The sequence below is a fragment of the Dermacentor silvarum genome, chromosome 6 (genome assembly GCF_013339745.2).
Source record: "Dermacentor silvarum isolate Dsil-2018 chromosome 6, BIME_Dsil_1.4, whole genome shotgun sequence".
NCBI lineage: Eukaryota > Metazoa > Arthropoda > Arachnida > Ixodida > Ixodidae > Dermacentor > Dermacentor silvarum.
The window spans coordinates 21,984,313-22,001,616 of NC_051159.1; the positions used below are offsets into that span (position 1 = coordinate 21,984,313).

Consider the following 17,304-nt stretch of genomic DNA (forward strand, 5'->3'; position numbering starts at 1 on the left):
GATGCTTGCGTCCGGAACGATATATAACGCGGATATCAAACTCTTGAAGTCGAAGAGCCCAGTGGGCAAGGCGACCTGACGGATCCTTCAGCGAAGACAACCAACATAATGCATGATGATCCGTAAGTACATCAAACGTGCGGCCATATAGGTATGGGCGGAACTTGACAAGCGCCCAGACTATTGCCAAGCATTCTTTCTCGGTGAAGCTATAGTTTGACTCAGCCTTGGTGAGCGTTCTGCTGGCGTATGCGACGACATACTTTGCGAACCCAGGCTTTCGTTGTGCGAGAACAGCACCCAGGCCGACACCGCTGGCGTTTGTGTGAACTTCAGTTGCGGCCTTAGGATCGTAGTGGCGCAGTATAGGTGGTGACGTCAGGAGATGGTGGACGGTGGAGAAGGCTTGTTCACACTCAGAAGACTACGAGAGACTGGTGGCGCTGCTTAAAAGTTGGGTCAAAGGCGCAATTATAGAGGCGAAGTAGCGCACAAACCGGTGAAAGTAGGAAACCCTACGAAGCTTCTTAACTGCTTTAGAGTCTTCGGTTTGGGAAAGTCGGTGACGGCACGTAGTTTGGCCGGGTCCGGAAGTACACCGTCCTTTGTTACGACGTAACCGAGAATTGTAAGTTTTCGCGCAGCAAAACTGCACTTCTTGAGATTGAGTTGGAGCTGAGCGTTCTTCAGACATGTCAGGACATGGTTGAGGCGTTCGATATGGGCTGCAAAATCTGCCGCAAAGGCAACAATGTTGTCGACGTAGCAGAGACATATGTGCCACTTCAAACCCCGTAGAACAGAGTCCATCATGCGCTCGAAGGTGGCAGGCGCATTGCAATGGCCGAAGGGCATGACATTAAATTCATATAGACCGTCAGGCGTGACGAAGGCTGTCTTTGAACGGTCGGCCTCTGCTAAAGGCACCTGCCAATACCCGGAACGCAAATCTAACGATGAAAAAAACTCGGCACCTTGTAAGCAATCAAGGGCATCGTCAATTCTGGGTAAAGGGTACACGTCTTTCCGGGGGCCTTGTTTAGGCGCCGGTAATCCACGCAGAAGCGAATCGAGCCATCTTTTTTTTTTCTTTTTTTCTTTTTTTTTTACAAGAACCACAGGGGATGCCCACGGACTTTGTGAAGGGCGAATAACGTCGCGTTTAAGCATATCGTCAACCTGGTCGGTAATAACTTGACGTTCCGCGGTAGAGACACAGTACGGACGTTGTCGCACTGGCGAGTTGGAGCCGGTGTCGATGTAGTGAACAATGGTAGAAGTTCGGCCAAGGGCACGTTGGGCAACATCGAAAGACTCGCGAAACTGGTAGAGCAGCTGGAGAAGAGCAGAGCGTTCAAATGGCGACAGTCCGTCTGCGATCGACGAATTGAATAGGTCGGCAGCTGGAACATCAGAAGGGTTAAGAGCACTGACGGCGTCGAGGTCGCGTCGAGCGGAATCTTGCTGTACGGAAAAAATTTGGCCGATATCAATGGGTTGCACGCATCCAAGGGATTCACCTTTAAGCAGTTGGATGGGATACGGAAGAGGATTTGTCAGGCAGAGCGCTTGTTCCATTCGAAATACACAGGGTCGAATAAGGCAGAAGAAGTGGCAGAAGGAGGCGTGATGGTTCAAAGAATGCAGGTTCGTCATGTATGCTGTTGCAGAACACTGGGAGCAAAACAGCTGATGTCGGCGGAATTTCTGTGTCCTCTGTTATGACTAGCTTGTGGGCGGCTTGATGAGTGTGGTTGTAGGGCTGGTCACACAACGGGAAGAGTTCAAGTTCAGATCTGGCACAATCAATAACCGCGTGATTACACGATCGAAAGTCCCAGCCAAGTATGATGTCGTGCGAGCAGGATGAAAGGACTATAAACTCAACAGTATAGCGTTCTTTAGCGATGATAAGTCGAGCAGTGCAGGCGGCTATAGGCCGAACAGGGTCTCCATTCGCTGTACGTAAGGGCATCATCTCAAGAGGCGTAGTCCCTTTTCGAAGCTTGCGGCAAAGTTCGGCATATATAACAGAAACGGCAGGACCGGTATCGACAAGAGCGTACGCATGGGTGCCTTCAACAAAAACTTGGACAATATTCGACGGCAAAGTTCGAGGACTTGAGCATTTCGACAGCGCAGTTCTTTCCTCTTGAACTGCGGAGGCTAGTCATTTTCAGGGGCTGGTCGACGACGCATGGGCGACAAGGAGCGGCGACGGGTTGAAGCTGAGCGACGAGACGTGGGTTGCGGATAGTCACGTGAAGACGTGCTTGTTTGGTGATCCGGACTTTCATAACGAGAGCGGGGACGATCCATGTAGTTCTGTGGTCTGAGTATCCTGGGGCGCGACGACGGCAGTGTCGGGCGATATGACCTGGGGTCGCCGCAAGCAAAACAGATCGGCCGGTTGTCGTGCGTTCGCCAGGGATTTGCAGTGATGGGAGCAGCCCATGTCACGGACGGCTGAGTCGGGGCTGCAGCATACGACACACCATGGAACGGCGAGCGCTGTTGTAGCTGCTGCCGCTTTACTACCTCAGCGTAACTAAGAGGCGCGGCGACAGGGTGCTGCTGAATGGGCGTGGCCTCGGAAATCTATTCCTGGGGTGCTATGCAGGATGCGCCGAGTTTCTCGTTCACCCGAGTTTTACCCGAGTTTGCTCGATGGCAGTCAGTGAACGAAGATAGCAAGGAATGTGCAATAACAGCAGGCAAAAAGAAATGTCGAGATAAAGCCGCGTATGACAACATGAGCGCACCCTGCGCGGCACAGTGCTGCCGGGCTTCAAGCGCAGAGGACTGCGCAACAAAACGCGCCAGCGCCGCGTATTGTTATCAACGTATTATCGCAATTTAGCAATACCGTCACTGTCCCGCTGTCTATCTGCACACTTGCCGTGATCCGCTTGCCACGCCTTTCTCGGGTGCGTCAAGGGCGTGCCTCCTTTTTCGGGCATTATCTTTCTATCCTCCGTCGAATGCGAACAGGGCACATGCGGTGCATTCTTGCACCTACACTTTCCCTCAATCGAATACTTTGAAATACAACAAATAAAATAACCAACCTTTTACTTCTTAAAGTATCGGTTTTTTGTTTTGAATGCTGTAAATTTGTGATGACAAACGGACATATAATGAATTATTAAATTTTGTACTTTTTTGCCGCGAGTGGCGACAGTGAGGCGAAAGCTTACAAGCGGATACATTCTAGAGGGTGACACGCACGAGGGAGTTCATGCGGTGAGCAGTCGCCAGGGGCGCTGCAGTGCTATGTTCGATAACGTCAGTCATGACAACGATCTGCCCATTCCCTGTCTATTAGGGGAATGGCAACGCAGCGCTGCGGCATGGCTGTTCACCGCAGGTGCTTCACTGCGGCGGCTATTAAGGCCGCCGCTTTACCAACTGAAACGACACTTTAGCCATAGAGACGGGAGCAACGGCTGTCGCTGCAAAATGGCTGTGCGGTATTCTGGGTCCGTAGTGACGCAGCACAATGAAAATGCACCAGTTTACCTGCGTGCGCGAAGTCTCCGCGATGCATTGCGAACACGAGCGTGCTGCCCAGCGACACAGTTCGTCGCTTGTCACCGCTTGCCCATTGAAGGTGCCTCCGTGCGCATGTGCGCAGAATTTGAGTGTGTTGTTCACTCCAATGTGCTTGCCGATTGCCTCTGCTGCTGGGTTAACAGCGATCGCAGATGGATATCGTAACGACAGCGCAGCAATCGCATTTTGGTGGGTGAGGGCTCTTGTGTGCAGTTAGGAAATTAGACTTCGAACGCAGGAAGGTGTTGCAATTATTTAGTGTGCCGTGCTTGTGATGACAAAATGCCATTGCACTGGGTGTGTTTGTGCTGACCGCTGACCGTGTTTGCTGCACTATATCATTGACAGAGCAGCCATCTCAAATGACAGCTGCGATACGTTGTCGTTGGAAAACACTACGCACTGTTTAAGATCGTCGTCCACCACGGCGCATCGACGCCTTGCAAGCAGCTACAGTGACGTGCGGATAATTTTTTGCTGTGCGCTACGTAGCCACAACGCAGGCAATGAACCGTGTTGTGGGGTCATCACAGCCCAAGAAGACATATGCATAAGGCAGCGAAACTCGACGCTTTTTTTTTTATAGTGGTGCTGAGTACATCACCGATGACAGTGCGTTGTGCGTGTTTTATTTCGCCGGTCAAGATTGTTAATGCCTCTCAGTTCCGCACCACGTCGCTGTTGTCGAAAAATAAGTTGGGCGTGGCCCAACCGTGGTGGGCGCGCACAAGAGTTACATGCCTCGCTCGGGGCGTGACCTATGGTTTTGATTAACAGGCGAACTCGTGCCAAACTCGTACATCGCGAAACCCCCTCGAGTTAAACTCGGGAGCATGGCGGCGGCAGCAGCAGCCTGTGTCATCGCATCCAGCGGCGGCAAGCGTCAATATGACCATCTGGACCCGTTCAGCTACATGACCGACGTAGAGCTTCAGCGTCGTTTTTGCCTTTCCAAAACGTCAGTGCGCTGGCTGTGTGACGAGTTAGGCGAAGGCCCTTGTCTGCGGAGACTGCGTGGCGGGCATATTACGCTTTCCGAGCACAGACTGATGTGACTAGGCTGCGGAGGAAAAGTTCGTGCGATCGCTTCGGCTCTCTCCTGTTTCAAGCGCTGCTCGTCCACCGCGCCCTAGCCCCAGGCCAGGTCCGGCGTCGTCATCGGAGTACTGGGGCACCTTCGAGCACCTGGGGTTCAACCCGGGCCAACCAACCTACGTAGGCGAAGTGGTCACATTATATCGGAAGACTCAGAATGGAAGCCGGGCTGCCTTCCGATGCAACAGGTGCCGAAATCAGTTTTCGCAGTTACACGGTAAAGCTGTACTGCAGGTTCAGAGAGGCGAAGGACGTTACTTCGCCAACACGAACCGCCTCGGCCGTCCGAACGACCACCTCTCCAGGCGGCAAATGATTTGGCTCACGTACTGCGTGAGCAAAAGCGTAGACATATGGCTGTTGAAGGAGATGACCGGCGACTTGTTTCCTCTATAGGAGCACACCATCGCCGACAGGACGAACTACCCCCGTAAGGTCGCGAGGGACGAGCTGCTGGCGCAACCTCCACTTGGTACCCCGGGTAGATAGCGCAAATTGATGAGTGCCTTCTTCGCGGCGAGCAAAAGTATACAATCGAGGCCACCTAATGACGGGCGACAACTTTCCGCCAGCCGCCAAAATTACGGCGGTGTTAAAGTTGGGGGCCCATGGGTCTTCGGCATGTTCTGAGCGACCAGAGGGGTGCTGCGACTTTCAAAGTCGACCGACGAAAGGCGGCGACGCTAGGCGCCATTATTGCAGCCAATGTTCAACCGGGGACCATTATTCATAGTGACGAATTGGCCGCATACAAATGTATCCCAAATTTAGTGGATGCTAACGGGGCTATGCCTCAATCCACATTGGTAGACAGTCAACCAAAGCGTGAACTTTGTGGACCCCATCACGGGCGTTCACACGCAAAAAAAAAGTTATTGTCAAAAAGTGAAGCGCTCCCTCGTCAGCGATGGATACAGGGTAACTGCAGAGATGCTGGAGTCCCACCTGGGATGCATGTGGTGGCAGTCAACATCCACGTGCGCTGCAAAGACCCTTTCTTGCGTTTGTTAGAAGCCACGGATCGCTCGGGCTAGCCACTACAAAGACTCTTTCCTGCGGTTGTTAGAAGCCATCGCTCGACGCTTGCCAGTATGGAGGTGTATCGCAAAGTAAAAGAAAATAAAGCGTAGTTTTCTGACCCTTGTATGTGTGCTTTCCGGCATTCCTGTGTGCTTACACAGTAAGCGCGCGGCAAACCACTTATGCGCTAGCCGACGCTCACTTCGTCTTGTAGCTGGATGCGCGCGCTACTCGCAGCTTTTCTTTAGCGCGAGCAACGAGCGATCTGTTAAAAGCCCAGTGTGAAAACCAGGCGCACACCAATCTCTGCTCGGAAATGGGAGCGCAAGCACGTAGCGAGCCGCACCAATCCAATCTAGAGCAAAGGAGCAACGAGCGATCTGTTGGAAACCCAGTGAGAAAAGCAAGCGCACACCGATCGGTGCTCGGAAATGCTAGAGCAAGCACGTATCGAGCCGTGCCAATCGAATCCAGAAAAAAAAGAGGGGGGCGAGCATCCCCTCGTGGCATAACGCGAAACGTATTTAAATACAAATTAGTCTAATACACATTCCGTGTACATCGTGGAAACATTAAAATGCTTACAACCCACGTTAATGTGGCTAATATTATTGTACTAAATGAATTTATTTTATAACTTGCTTGTGCCTGTATTGCACTCGGTGGAACGACAAACAAGTGAAAGAAGGCACGACCATGCACCGACCGTATGATCACGTGAGCCCCAGTTTGTCGACCGCCCATATGGTAACGCCCAAGGGATAATAGCCACCCAGAGTGAATCTAGATTAACCAATGAAACTGGAGGCGTGCCGATGGACATACTTCGTCTGGTTACCATTTGTTCTTTGATCTTGGGGCGTCGCCAGAGCTCGTGAAGATCCCGAGTTTCGCCAAACTCGGGGCATCCTGCATAGCACCCCAGAATGACGTGCACGGGAGCCAACGGGATTGGTTGCTGCTGTGGGAGCTCCTGACACTGAGCAAACGGCAGGAGAGACAACTGACGGGCCACGTCATCACGCACAAAGTCTTTCATTTGTGCGAGAAGGTATGACTGGTCAGTCACGACGTCCATTGCAGCGAGTGGTTGGTTCTACGTCTGAGATGAACGTCGAGTGAGAGCTCGCTGCCTTCTCAATTCGTCATAGCTCTGGCACAGGGTTACCACTTCAGACACAGTGCCAGGAGACTTCGCAAGAAGCATTTGAAAGACATCGTCGTCGACACCCTTCATAATATGCTGTATTTTGGCACTTTCGCTCATTGAGGCATCGACGCGCCTGCAGATTATGTCCTCAATATAGGCCGTAAAACTTTCATTAGGTTCCTGTGCCCGTGTGCGTAGCCGTTGCTCGGCGCGTAACTTCCGCACGGCAGGGCGACCGAAAATGGCAGATATTGCCTCCCTGAAAGCGGACCAGTTCTCAAATTCAGATTCGTGGTTCGTATACCACAGCTTCGCCACGCCAGCCAGGTAAAAGTTCGTGGTACTCAACTTAGCAGCGTCATCCCACTTGTTCGGTCCACTAACTTTTTCGTAGGACGACAGCCAGTCCTCGACGTCCTGGTCTTCCGTACCCGAAAATACTGGGAGGTCTCACTGGCGAACCGGGCCGGGGCAAACGGCGGCCGGGAGAGGTGGCGGTGGTTGGGTAGCGTCAGTTGGCATGGTCAAGTGCAACGTGCGGGATCGGATTTCCAGGGTACGGTGGCTAGATGGGTAGGTGTGCCGACCGAGCGTAGTTCACCACTTCTCCGCATCATGACGCAGAAGTGGCGCTGCGGACAGTAGAACGGCTGAGCTGCGCGCAACGTCGGCTGCGCTGTGTAGACGAGCAGCGTGTTTGATAGTATCACTGCCTCTGCTCTAGCTTTGAAGTACGCGTTATGCAATGGCGTTTCGAGCAGAGTAAGCAAAGCCAGAATGGGGAATTTGTTACTGTCGTCTACTCAGAAGACACGATACGCTGAAGTAAATCTTCTAGCTTGGCGATGGGTCACATATATTTATTGGTACAAATGCGGCTATCCAGCCCATTGCATTAAAGACGTAGATGCATTTTTTTCATGCATAAAACAAGACTGCAGTGGTTTTATACGGTATATGGAAACGTGTTTACGTGATATTTAGTGAGTTCTAAAGTTTCAATTTCGAGAAATCCAGCTATTGGTGTTTATTGCTGCCTCAGTTGCGGTATTTAAATTGTTAGTGGACGAATTGTGTTGGTAAGTGCATATGGTTCACTGTTTGATTGCAATAAAATAAAGCAATACGTCTTGGGCTAGATTCATGAATATATTTAAAATACAAGAAACGCTCTCATAACTTGACGCACCAACATAAATAGCCTAGCGCCAACAAGGCCGCAACGTTGGTCCACCACATCATAACATTATTCACAGCACACGCCTCCACTTCAGGTGATTCTTCTTCTCCCTGTTGCTTTGGCGCGCCATGTTATTGCCCTTGACAAGAAAGTAAAGGCGTGTAATTGAATAGAACTTCACAACATCGTTTGTGAGCTTGTTCTTGTGCCGCTTACAGCCGATCAAATTCGGGGGATTCAGCTGCAGAAAGGATGGAAAGTCGGCGATACACTGTTCCTTCGTAACTCATTTAAACTGAAGCACAGCTTGAAGGCGTCTTCGAGCGATTTTACCAGTTTTTTAGTGCTTCAGAAGGGAGCAACAGCCCTGACCTACTCATTCTGTTGAATTCAGTAATGTCCCTGAGCAATCGGAGCACTTGGTTCTTTGCAGGAACTTCCTTGCTACATAGCCTGCTATATAGAATATCAGCCTAGAATCACTTTTCTTTTCCCTGTAGCAGCGCAGCGGTGCTCGATGTCGCAGGCGCTGAGCACCTCATGTGCGGCTTACAAATTTCCAACGTCGAGGAGCTCATGGACGTACGCTTTTCGGTGTACAGCTTGCTCATTAACGTCGCCGATACAATCTAGCCATCGTACCGATACTGAGCAAGCTACTGAGCAGCTCGGGGCGAACATTTCCGCTGTCAGACAGCGGAACGATTCCGCTGTCTTTCACACAAATTTAGAGCCCGACTTGCAGTTTGGAGCGAAGCAGTAGGTCTCCTTGGTGGTCTTCTTTGGTGGAGCAACGTCGCCGCCAATCTCGCCGGTCATTTTTCTCACCTGGAACATTCCACATCGCTTAGGAACTTACAAACAGTACGAGAGATGCGGAGCTCTTCATCTTTGAAACTGACACGAACAGACGACATACAACTATTCCAATACGGGCTTTATTTTTTTTGCTCGCCGCCAGTCCGCCAGCCCCCTGCGACGACGCGTGCTGCGGAACCGTTCTACTGACCGCAGCGCCAATTTTGCGTCATGACGCGGAGAAGTGGTGAACTACGCTCCAGAGGCGCCGGTCGGCACACCTACCCATCTAGCCACCGTATCCAGGGTGCCGGCGATGTCCGTACCCCGCACAATCCACCAAATGTAAAGAGGTTTATTGGGCGAGTCCAACAAACAGGCGGTAGCTCGGAACAGTACGCAGGGAGAACAAGATGGTGGTGTTCGAGCGCCGATCTCGTGCCTTTTCCTCGTGATGATGATCGCTCAGCCCGGGATGTCATTCTCTTCATTATACGTCAAACACTTGCCTTTGCTTCGAGTTGTTGACAAATTCGACTTCGCCCTGCCATCTGCTAGCCGCCTGGTTAGCTCAGATGGTAGAGCGGCTGCCCCGGAAAGGCAGTGGTCCCGGGTTCGAGTCCCGGACCAGGACGAATTTTTCTTCAACTGCGAGGCTTTTCTTTCCAGGAACCCGTACGGGTTTCCTTTGTAGCAACTGCTACATTTGGGTGGATGTCTCATTTTCCCTTTAATTACTTCTCTCCACCTAGCGTGTTTCCGCTGAACTATTACGTGAAACACTTGCCTTTGCTTCGAGTTGTTGATAAATCCGACTTTGCCCTGCCATCTGCTAGCCGCCTGGTTAACTCAGATGGTAGAGCGGCTGCCCCGGGAAGGCGGTGGTCCCGGGTTCGAGTCCCGGACCAGGAGGAATTTTTCTTCAACTGCGAGGCTTTTCTTTCGAGGAACCCGTACGGGTTTCCTTTGTAGCAACTGCTACATTTGGGTGGATGTCTCATTTTCCCTTAAACATTATAAACTGCAGAGGTGCGTTTACACACCACCTCCCCCACAACTCAATAGGTCGCAGTCTGTCCAATGGCGACAGTTACTAACAAATCATATAAGAGTCCGGCAGTACTGCATGTTATGTATCCAGCAATATACATGACTGATAAATGGAAAGATTGTGATGCACGCGCTACCTTAGAACACATACTACGGGAATACCAGGGATGAATACAAAGTAATGATAACGCTTAAAGTCTTGGACCATTTGTTAGAATACACCCGAGTGTTGCTGAACAGGACAATGCTATCTGCAAACCGAAGGTCATTGAGAGATTTGCCGTTGTTCCTCACTAAGTCTAATAGCTTTAATACTTCTTCTATGCATGCAGTGAATAGCATTGCAGAAATTGTGTCTTCTTGTGTGACCCCTTCTTCTTGATAGGTAATTTTCTACTTTTGATGTGGAGAACCAAGGTAACTGAAATTTCTGCCAAGATATTCACGTATACCTCCAGTTTTCCTTCATTACGTAATGCCTCCGTGACGGCTGGTATTTCTTCTGAATCAAATGTATTTCCAGCATCTAGGAAAGTCACATAGAGAGGTTGACTGCACTCTGCAGATTTCTCAATTATCCGATTGATGACATGAATGCGATACATTGTAGAATATTCCTTCTCGAAGCCAGCCTCTTCTCTTGGATGATTGAGTCTATTGATCGCCATGATTCTATTGGATTTTATCTTGGTGAATACTGAAAGCAAACTAATGGGCCTATAATTCTTCATTTCTTTAACTTGTCGCTTCTGATGGATAAGTATAATATTGACGTTCTCCCAGCTCTCCGGTACACTTGAAGTCATGAGACATTACGCATAAAGGGCCGCAGGCTTCTCGAACACAATATATCCTCCATCTTTGGCTCAATAGTCTATTATTCCATCTTCTCCTGCTTCCTTTCCCCGAGTCGTGTCTTGCAAGGCCCTTCTAACTCGATCGTTAGCTATAGAAGGAGCCTCTGTATCCTGTTCATCACTACTTCCAATGAAGGTTTCATGCCTGCTCTGAGTACTGTACATTTCAGTACAGAGTTTCAGTATACAACCCAATGAAGTTCGCGGTCACCAATGCCAATAACGAGGCCTCGCCTCTTTTACGTGACCTCCGAGCAAGGCAGTGCGCACGTACGGCTTCACTCCTCCGAGCGTAAGCTTGGTCATTTAACCTGCTGGCACATGCCGAGTGATCCCAGAAGGCATCAACGATGTTCATTCAATGGCAGTGCTCGAAGCAAACGTCAGTGAGGTGCCCAGTGGTTGGTTGCAGCACAGCCGCGCTACTCATTCGACCATGGAATGGCGCGGGCTAGGCGGAAAAATGCTTAGATAGCCACCGTGACGTGCGTCAAGTGTGCAATGATCGCTAATCGCATTCAAACACTAATGTCAGGGCTGGTAACCTCGGGAGGACAGAGAATGGCTGCGTGTCTTGAGACACTGCAAACAAGTAGCGCAAGCGTGCCCTCATTCGTCAACAAACCTGCTTTTAATGCGATCAGCATTCTTAGGCTACTTGACGAACTTTCCGAGGGCATGTCCGTCCGTCCATCCGTGCGCGTGTCTGTCTGTCCGTCCGTCCGTGTTCCTTCCTTCCTTCCTTCATTCATTCATTCATTCATTCATTCCTTTCTTTCTTTGTTTCTTTCTTTCTTGCTTTAGCCATTTTCCCGCCATCTTTGGTAATTGAGCAGTGCTGAAAGAAGACAGTTCGAAACACACCGTCGCAAGAACTTCGGTCACTAAGTATGTGGCACCACTGGGTGTGTGCCGCTGTTTAATATGCAACTCGGCCACTGGCAACAATGTGCGACTGGGTGTGTACCCAGTGTTGTCAGATGGCGCAGAGTGACATAGCCATCACACATAGCCATCACAGACAGATATCATAGTCAAAAAGTAGCCAACCATGCAGTCGGCCCTCGGCAGCTTGTAGCCAAAATGTGGCCATCATTTCTACTACCGTAAAATGGCGAAAAATGAGTCATGGAAACAAACTAGTAACGTTTTCTTTTGTCTTCTTTTTTTTGCAAGTGCTAACTGAAATTGTTAGGAGTGTGTGGATATTCTAAACTTAAGAATAACGAATCGACTAGTGTCTTTTCTTTATTTATTTTTTCTTCCTTAAAGACCCCACACGGGGGTATTACATAAGGGGTGGGATTACAACAATAGTTAAAACAATATTAGTTAAGGTGAGATAATCGTTGACACTTCTTCCGTGAATGCAGATGAACTGGTGATGGCAGCGATGTGGTAGGGAAGGCCGTTCAAGTCTACAATTGCGCGAGGGAAAAAAGACGAAAAAGTGACAGCGCGCACTTTGGGGCGAGCGACACTTAATGAATGGCCAAAAAATCGGTGAAATAAAGATAAGCTGGCGATGTGACGGCTATACGAAAGTGTTGGTAAACCGGATTCTGCTTTTAAGGATGATATGCTGATGTCGTAAGAATATGCAGAGTGAATGAACCTAGTAGCGCGATTCTGTACGGCTTCAAGTGCGTTAGTGAGGTGAATTTTATGCGGGCACCAGATGGAAGAAGCGTATTCAAGTTTAGGCCTGATGAACGATTTGTATGCTAGTAGTTTTACGTGGGCAGGAGCGTTTTGTAAGTGGCGTTTAAAAAAACCTAGCTTTTTGTTAGCAGATGATAAAACGTTATTCACATGCGAACACTAGTCAAGGTCGTCAGAAATAGTGATGCCTAGATATTTGAAGGATTTAACTGGTTCAATAGTCTTGTTACATATTACATAAGAGAATCTGAGGGGATTTCGACGGCGGGTTATTGACATAACTTTGCATTTAGAAGGATTTAGCAGCATTACCCAGTCATCACACCAATTTTGAATATTGTTTAGGTCGTTCTGAAGCAATATTTGGTCACTGATGTTAGTTATGGTACTGTAGACTACACGATCGTCAGCAAATACGCGGATATGACAAGACACACTAATGACACTATATAACGACACTATATATATGACAAGACACACTATATAATGTGAGACGACGCCCGGGACGAAGGCAGAGCTCTTATATTGACACACAGCGCAAGACAGCCCACGAACACCAACCCGACAAAATGATGATGATTATGAGGATGGGTACATACCCATGAAGACGATGATGAACTGCACAGTTAGCGCTCACACTAACTTCCCCCCCTCAAGAAAGCGGCCGGCAAAGCAGCGAGTCAGAAACGGTCGGAACGCCGAAGATACAGCTTCAGGCGAGAGACGTGAACAATTTCAGTGCTGCGGCAACGGCGGTCAGTAACCGAGGTAACAGGAGCTACGCGATAGTTCACGGCAGATGTTCTTTCAAGCACGGTATATGGGCCGCGATACCTGTGAAGAAATTTTTCACAGAGCCCTGGCACTCAAACAGGTGTCCACAGGAGCACTTCGTCGCCTGGTCGGAACGAAATGACACGACGGGTCGCATCACAACGGACTTTCCTCTTGTCCTGAATGGTCGCGGTGTGAGCGCGCGCAATTTCGCGGCAGTGGGCCACGCGAGCGGCGAACTCCTCTGGTAGAGATGTGGATGGAACAGAAGGCGTAGAAAGAAAGGTGGTGTCCAAAACAAAAGACGGTGCACGGCCGTACACGAGGAAAAAGGGGCTGTAGTTTGTTGTGCGTTGAACGGCAGTATTATATGCAAACGTGACGAAAGGAAGTATAGTGTCCCAGTTTGTGTGGTCAGGTTTCACATACATGGAGATCATGTCAGACAGAGTTCGATGGAAACGCTCGGTAAGACCATTGGTCTGGGGATGGTATGCAGAGGTGGTCTTATGAATGATGTTTGAGGCTTGCAGGACTTCAGCAAGAACATGGGAAAGAAATGTCTTGTCACGGTCACTTAGAAGAACACGAGGTGCACCGTGGCGCAAGATAATGGCTTGCAGGACAAACTCGGCGACCTCAGAGGCCACACCAGAAGGGAGAGCTGCCGTCTCAGCGTAGCGGGTGAGATGGTCCACGGCGGTGACAATCCAGCGGTGACCCGCGGGTGTAAGCGGAAGGGGTCCGTATAAGTCGATGCCCACGAATTCAAAGGGAACGGACGGGCACGGCAATGGTTGTAAAGGGCCGGCGGGAAGAGAGGTCGAACGTTTTCTATGTTGGCAGGACACACACGAACTGACGTACTTGGCAACACTAGTAGACAGGCCAGGCCAGAAACAGCGAGTCTTAATGCGGTCGTAGGTTTTATGAAATCCTAAGTGGCCAGCCGTTGCGTCATCGTGAAAAGCTTGCAAAACTTGCAGTCGAAGTGAGCGAGGGACGACTGGGACCCATCGGTGACCGGTAGGGTGGTAAACTTGCCGCAATTATGAGCCATCATGAAGTTTAAACCGTGCCAGTTGTCGTCTTAAGCGGCTGTTGGGAGGACGGGATAAGCCAGTAAGCCGGTCGATAATTGTGCGGCAGTACGTATCTGCACGTTGGAGGGAGGCGAGGTCTTCTGAGGACAGAATGTCGACCGAGGTCACGAACCGTACCGGGGCCATGGTTGTGGTCGGTTGGCTGGGCGGTGCCGAACGGAGGGAAGGTGAGGAAGGGGCATTTGGCGATGGCGGGCAACGAGACAAAGCGTCAGCATCTTGATGTTGCCTGCCAGACCTATATTTGACAGTGTAGTCGTACTCCTGCAAACGCAGAACCCAACGGCCGAGGCGTCCGGACAAATTCTTCAGGGAGGACAACCAACACAGAGCATGGCGGTCAGTCACTATTGTGAATTGGCGGCCATATAAATAGGAGCGAAACTTTTGTATGGACCATACGATGGCGAGGCATTCTTGTTCGGTGATAGTATAGTTTCGGTCAGCAGGAGAAAGAGTACGACTCGCGTAGGCCACGACTTGCTCTTCAGATGAGTGGTTCCGCTGCAGCAGGACAGCGCCTATTCCATGCCCACTTGCGTCAGTGTGGAGGATAGTAGAGGCTGTGGGATCAAAGTGACGAAGCACTGGTCCTGATGTGAGCCATCACTTGAGGGTCTGAAAGGCGGCTTCACATTCATCCGTCCAGGTAAAGGGTGTGGTCGTGGTGAGGAGTTTATGAAGAGGAGCTGCGATAGTCGCGAAGCCACGGACAAAGCGGCGGAAGTACGACGCTAATCCGAGAAAGCTGCGAAGGTCTTTAGGTGTGGTTGGCGTTGGGAAATGCTGTACAGCAGCGACCTTGTCGGGATCTGGTTCAATGCCGTGCTTGCTGACCACGTGACCTAATACAGCGACCTTGTCGGGATCTGGCTCAATGCCGTGCTTGCTGACCACGTGACCTAATACTTTAATGCTGCGGCTCGCAAATCGACACTTCTTAGTATTGAGCTGGAGATTGGCCTTGGCTAGACACGTGAGAACGTCGTCTAAACGTTCTAGGTGCTGGGAAAAGCTGGACGAAAAGATGACAATGTCGTCCAGGTAACATAGGCAGGCTTTCCATTTGAGGCCGCGTAGTACGGTGTCAATCATTCGTTCAAATCTGGCTGGCGCATTGCATAGACCAAAAGGCATTACGTTGAATTCCAAAAGGCCATCAGGTGTTGCAAATGCCGTCTTCTCTTTGTCGGGTTCATGCATCGGGATCTGCCAATATCCAGAACGCAAGTCGAGGCTCGAAAAGTATTCAGCACCTTGTAAGGTATCCAAAGCATCGTCAATACGGGGCATAGGATATACGTCCTTACGGGTAATTTTGTTTAGTGCCCTATAATCGACGCAAAAGCGTACCGAACCGTCCTTTTTTTAACTAGGACAACAGGAGACGACCAAGGGCTTGCTAAAGGCCTTATAACGTTCCGTGCGAGCATGTCGTTGACTTAGTCTTCTATAACTTTCCGTTCAGCAGACGATACACGGTAAGGGCGGCGACGAATGACGCGGGATCCGTGGGTTTCGATGTAATGAGTGGCCACGGTTGTTTTACCCAAGCCATCCGAACACACGTCAAAGCAAGGTTGGTGTTTCCTTAACTCTTTCGTTACCGTGGGAAAATGTGCCACTTTTTGTAGGTTTTCGTAATTATTTTGTGTAGTACACATTATCACGGTTACACTGTCATGCTATATATCAATAAAAAGCTAAATAAAAGTATTTTCTAACGACATTACTTTTAAAAACAAATATTAAGGTGTAACAAGTAATAATATTCATGAAAAACAAGATTCATTGAAAATTGCACAGAACATTTCCAATGTGGTGCTCATAACACAAAAGGAGAAAAAAAGAAAAATAATGTGAAATATACAAAATGTTTGTTAATCAATTGTACATAAAAGAAGAAAGTGTGAATTGTCTAGCTCATAAATCATATGAGTTACAAATTTTTATTTTCCGCATAGTGGAAAGTGCCTTGTCCCATCAGGTGCTGCAATGATAATTTTTTCCACTACAAATTTTTTAAGCAAAATACTGCAATAGATATCAGTAAAGAAAGAAAGAAATGAGCTGTTGAACCATGGGTATTTTAGAAATTTATGCTAAATTTTAAGTCAGAAAAAAAATCTCAAATACCAAACATAACTCTGAAATGGCACCAAAACAGCGTAAGGTATGCCTTTACCGAAGAAAAAATTTTAAAATGTGTAAGCAACAAATATAGCTTCATAATACAATGTTTAGTAGTGGCAACAAAATCTACAACCATATCTCAAAGCTCTAAGATGTGGGAAAAAAATATATTCCTATGGTTGGCGTGGCACTGGGCAAAACAGTTTTTGGCTGTAGAGAAACACAAGCAAACATTGCCAGTTTTACAGATGACATTGTTTTATGGTGAAGTTCCTTGTCCTGATAGGACTTCTTGCATCTTCTCCGCTTTTCTAATATTGATTGCACTTGCTTTCTCTCGCTTGCCCGTGTACACATAAAATTGTATGGTGTAGCCTGTCTGAGGGTCAGCGAGCACCCACAACTTGTACCCCATAGGACTGCTTCTTCAGGATTTACGTCCACGCATACTTATTTGTGTTCACGCAAATCCTATTTATTACCTCCGCTGTGAAAAACACCACAAAAACGTCGATCGCAATTGTGAGCCGCTTTGCTTCACTGCGCAGCATCATTCCGAGGCCGGGTTCTCTTCTTGGGCTAAACATGACTCCCTGCTAGGCTGATGGCAACAGATATCCGCCATATACTGTAGAGACACCGTAAATTAGAGATATAATATTGCCAACATCCTTAGGACATCTCAAGTGACCTAAAAAATCTGTAACCTGTCAAGTGCTAGATTACTGCCGAACAGCTGACGACGATTAAGATGGTCAGCAAGGCTTCAGTCTGAGTTGGGCTCAAATCTGAACTCACAGTGGCCCTGAGAGCACTGGGTGAACAGTCCGTGGGCGTACACTCGGCGAAGGACGAAACAGGTGAAGCAGTGGCGACACATACTGGTGCTGCGTCGATAAGCATGGCAACAGTGAACCCCTCCGGCAGCAG

At 49.2% G+C, this 17,304-nt stretch overlaps 1 protein-coding gene and 1 non-coding gene across 2 annotated transcripts in view; both read left to right on the forward strand.

The window, feature by feature from the left end:
* LOC119455327 (leucine-rich repeat and immunoglobulin-like domain-containing nogo receptor-interacting protein 3) overlaps positions 1-17,304 on the forward strand; it is a 616,024-nt gene that overhangs the window by 386,007 nt on the left and 212,713 nt on the right. The window lies entirely within an intron of this gene.
* Trnas-gga (transfer RNA serine (anticodon GGA)) lies at positions 9,356-9,430 on the forward strand. The gene has a single exon. It is a non-coding gene; the product is annotated as a tRNA-Ser (tRNA).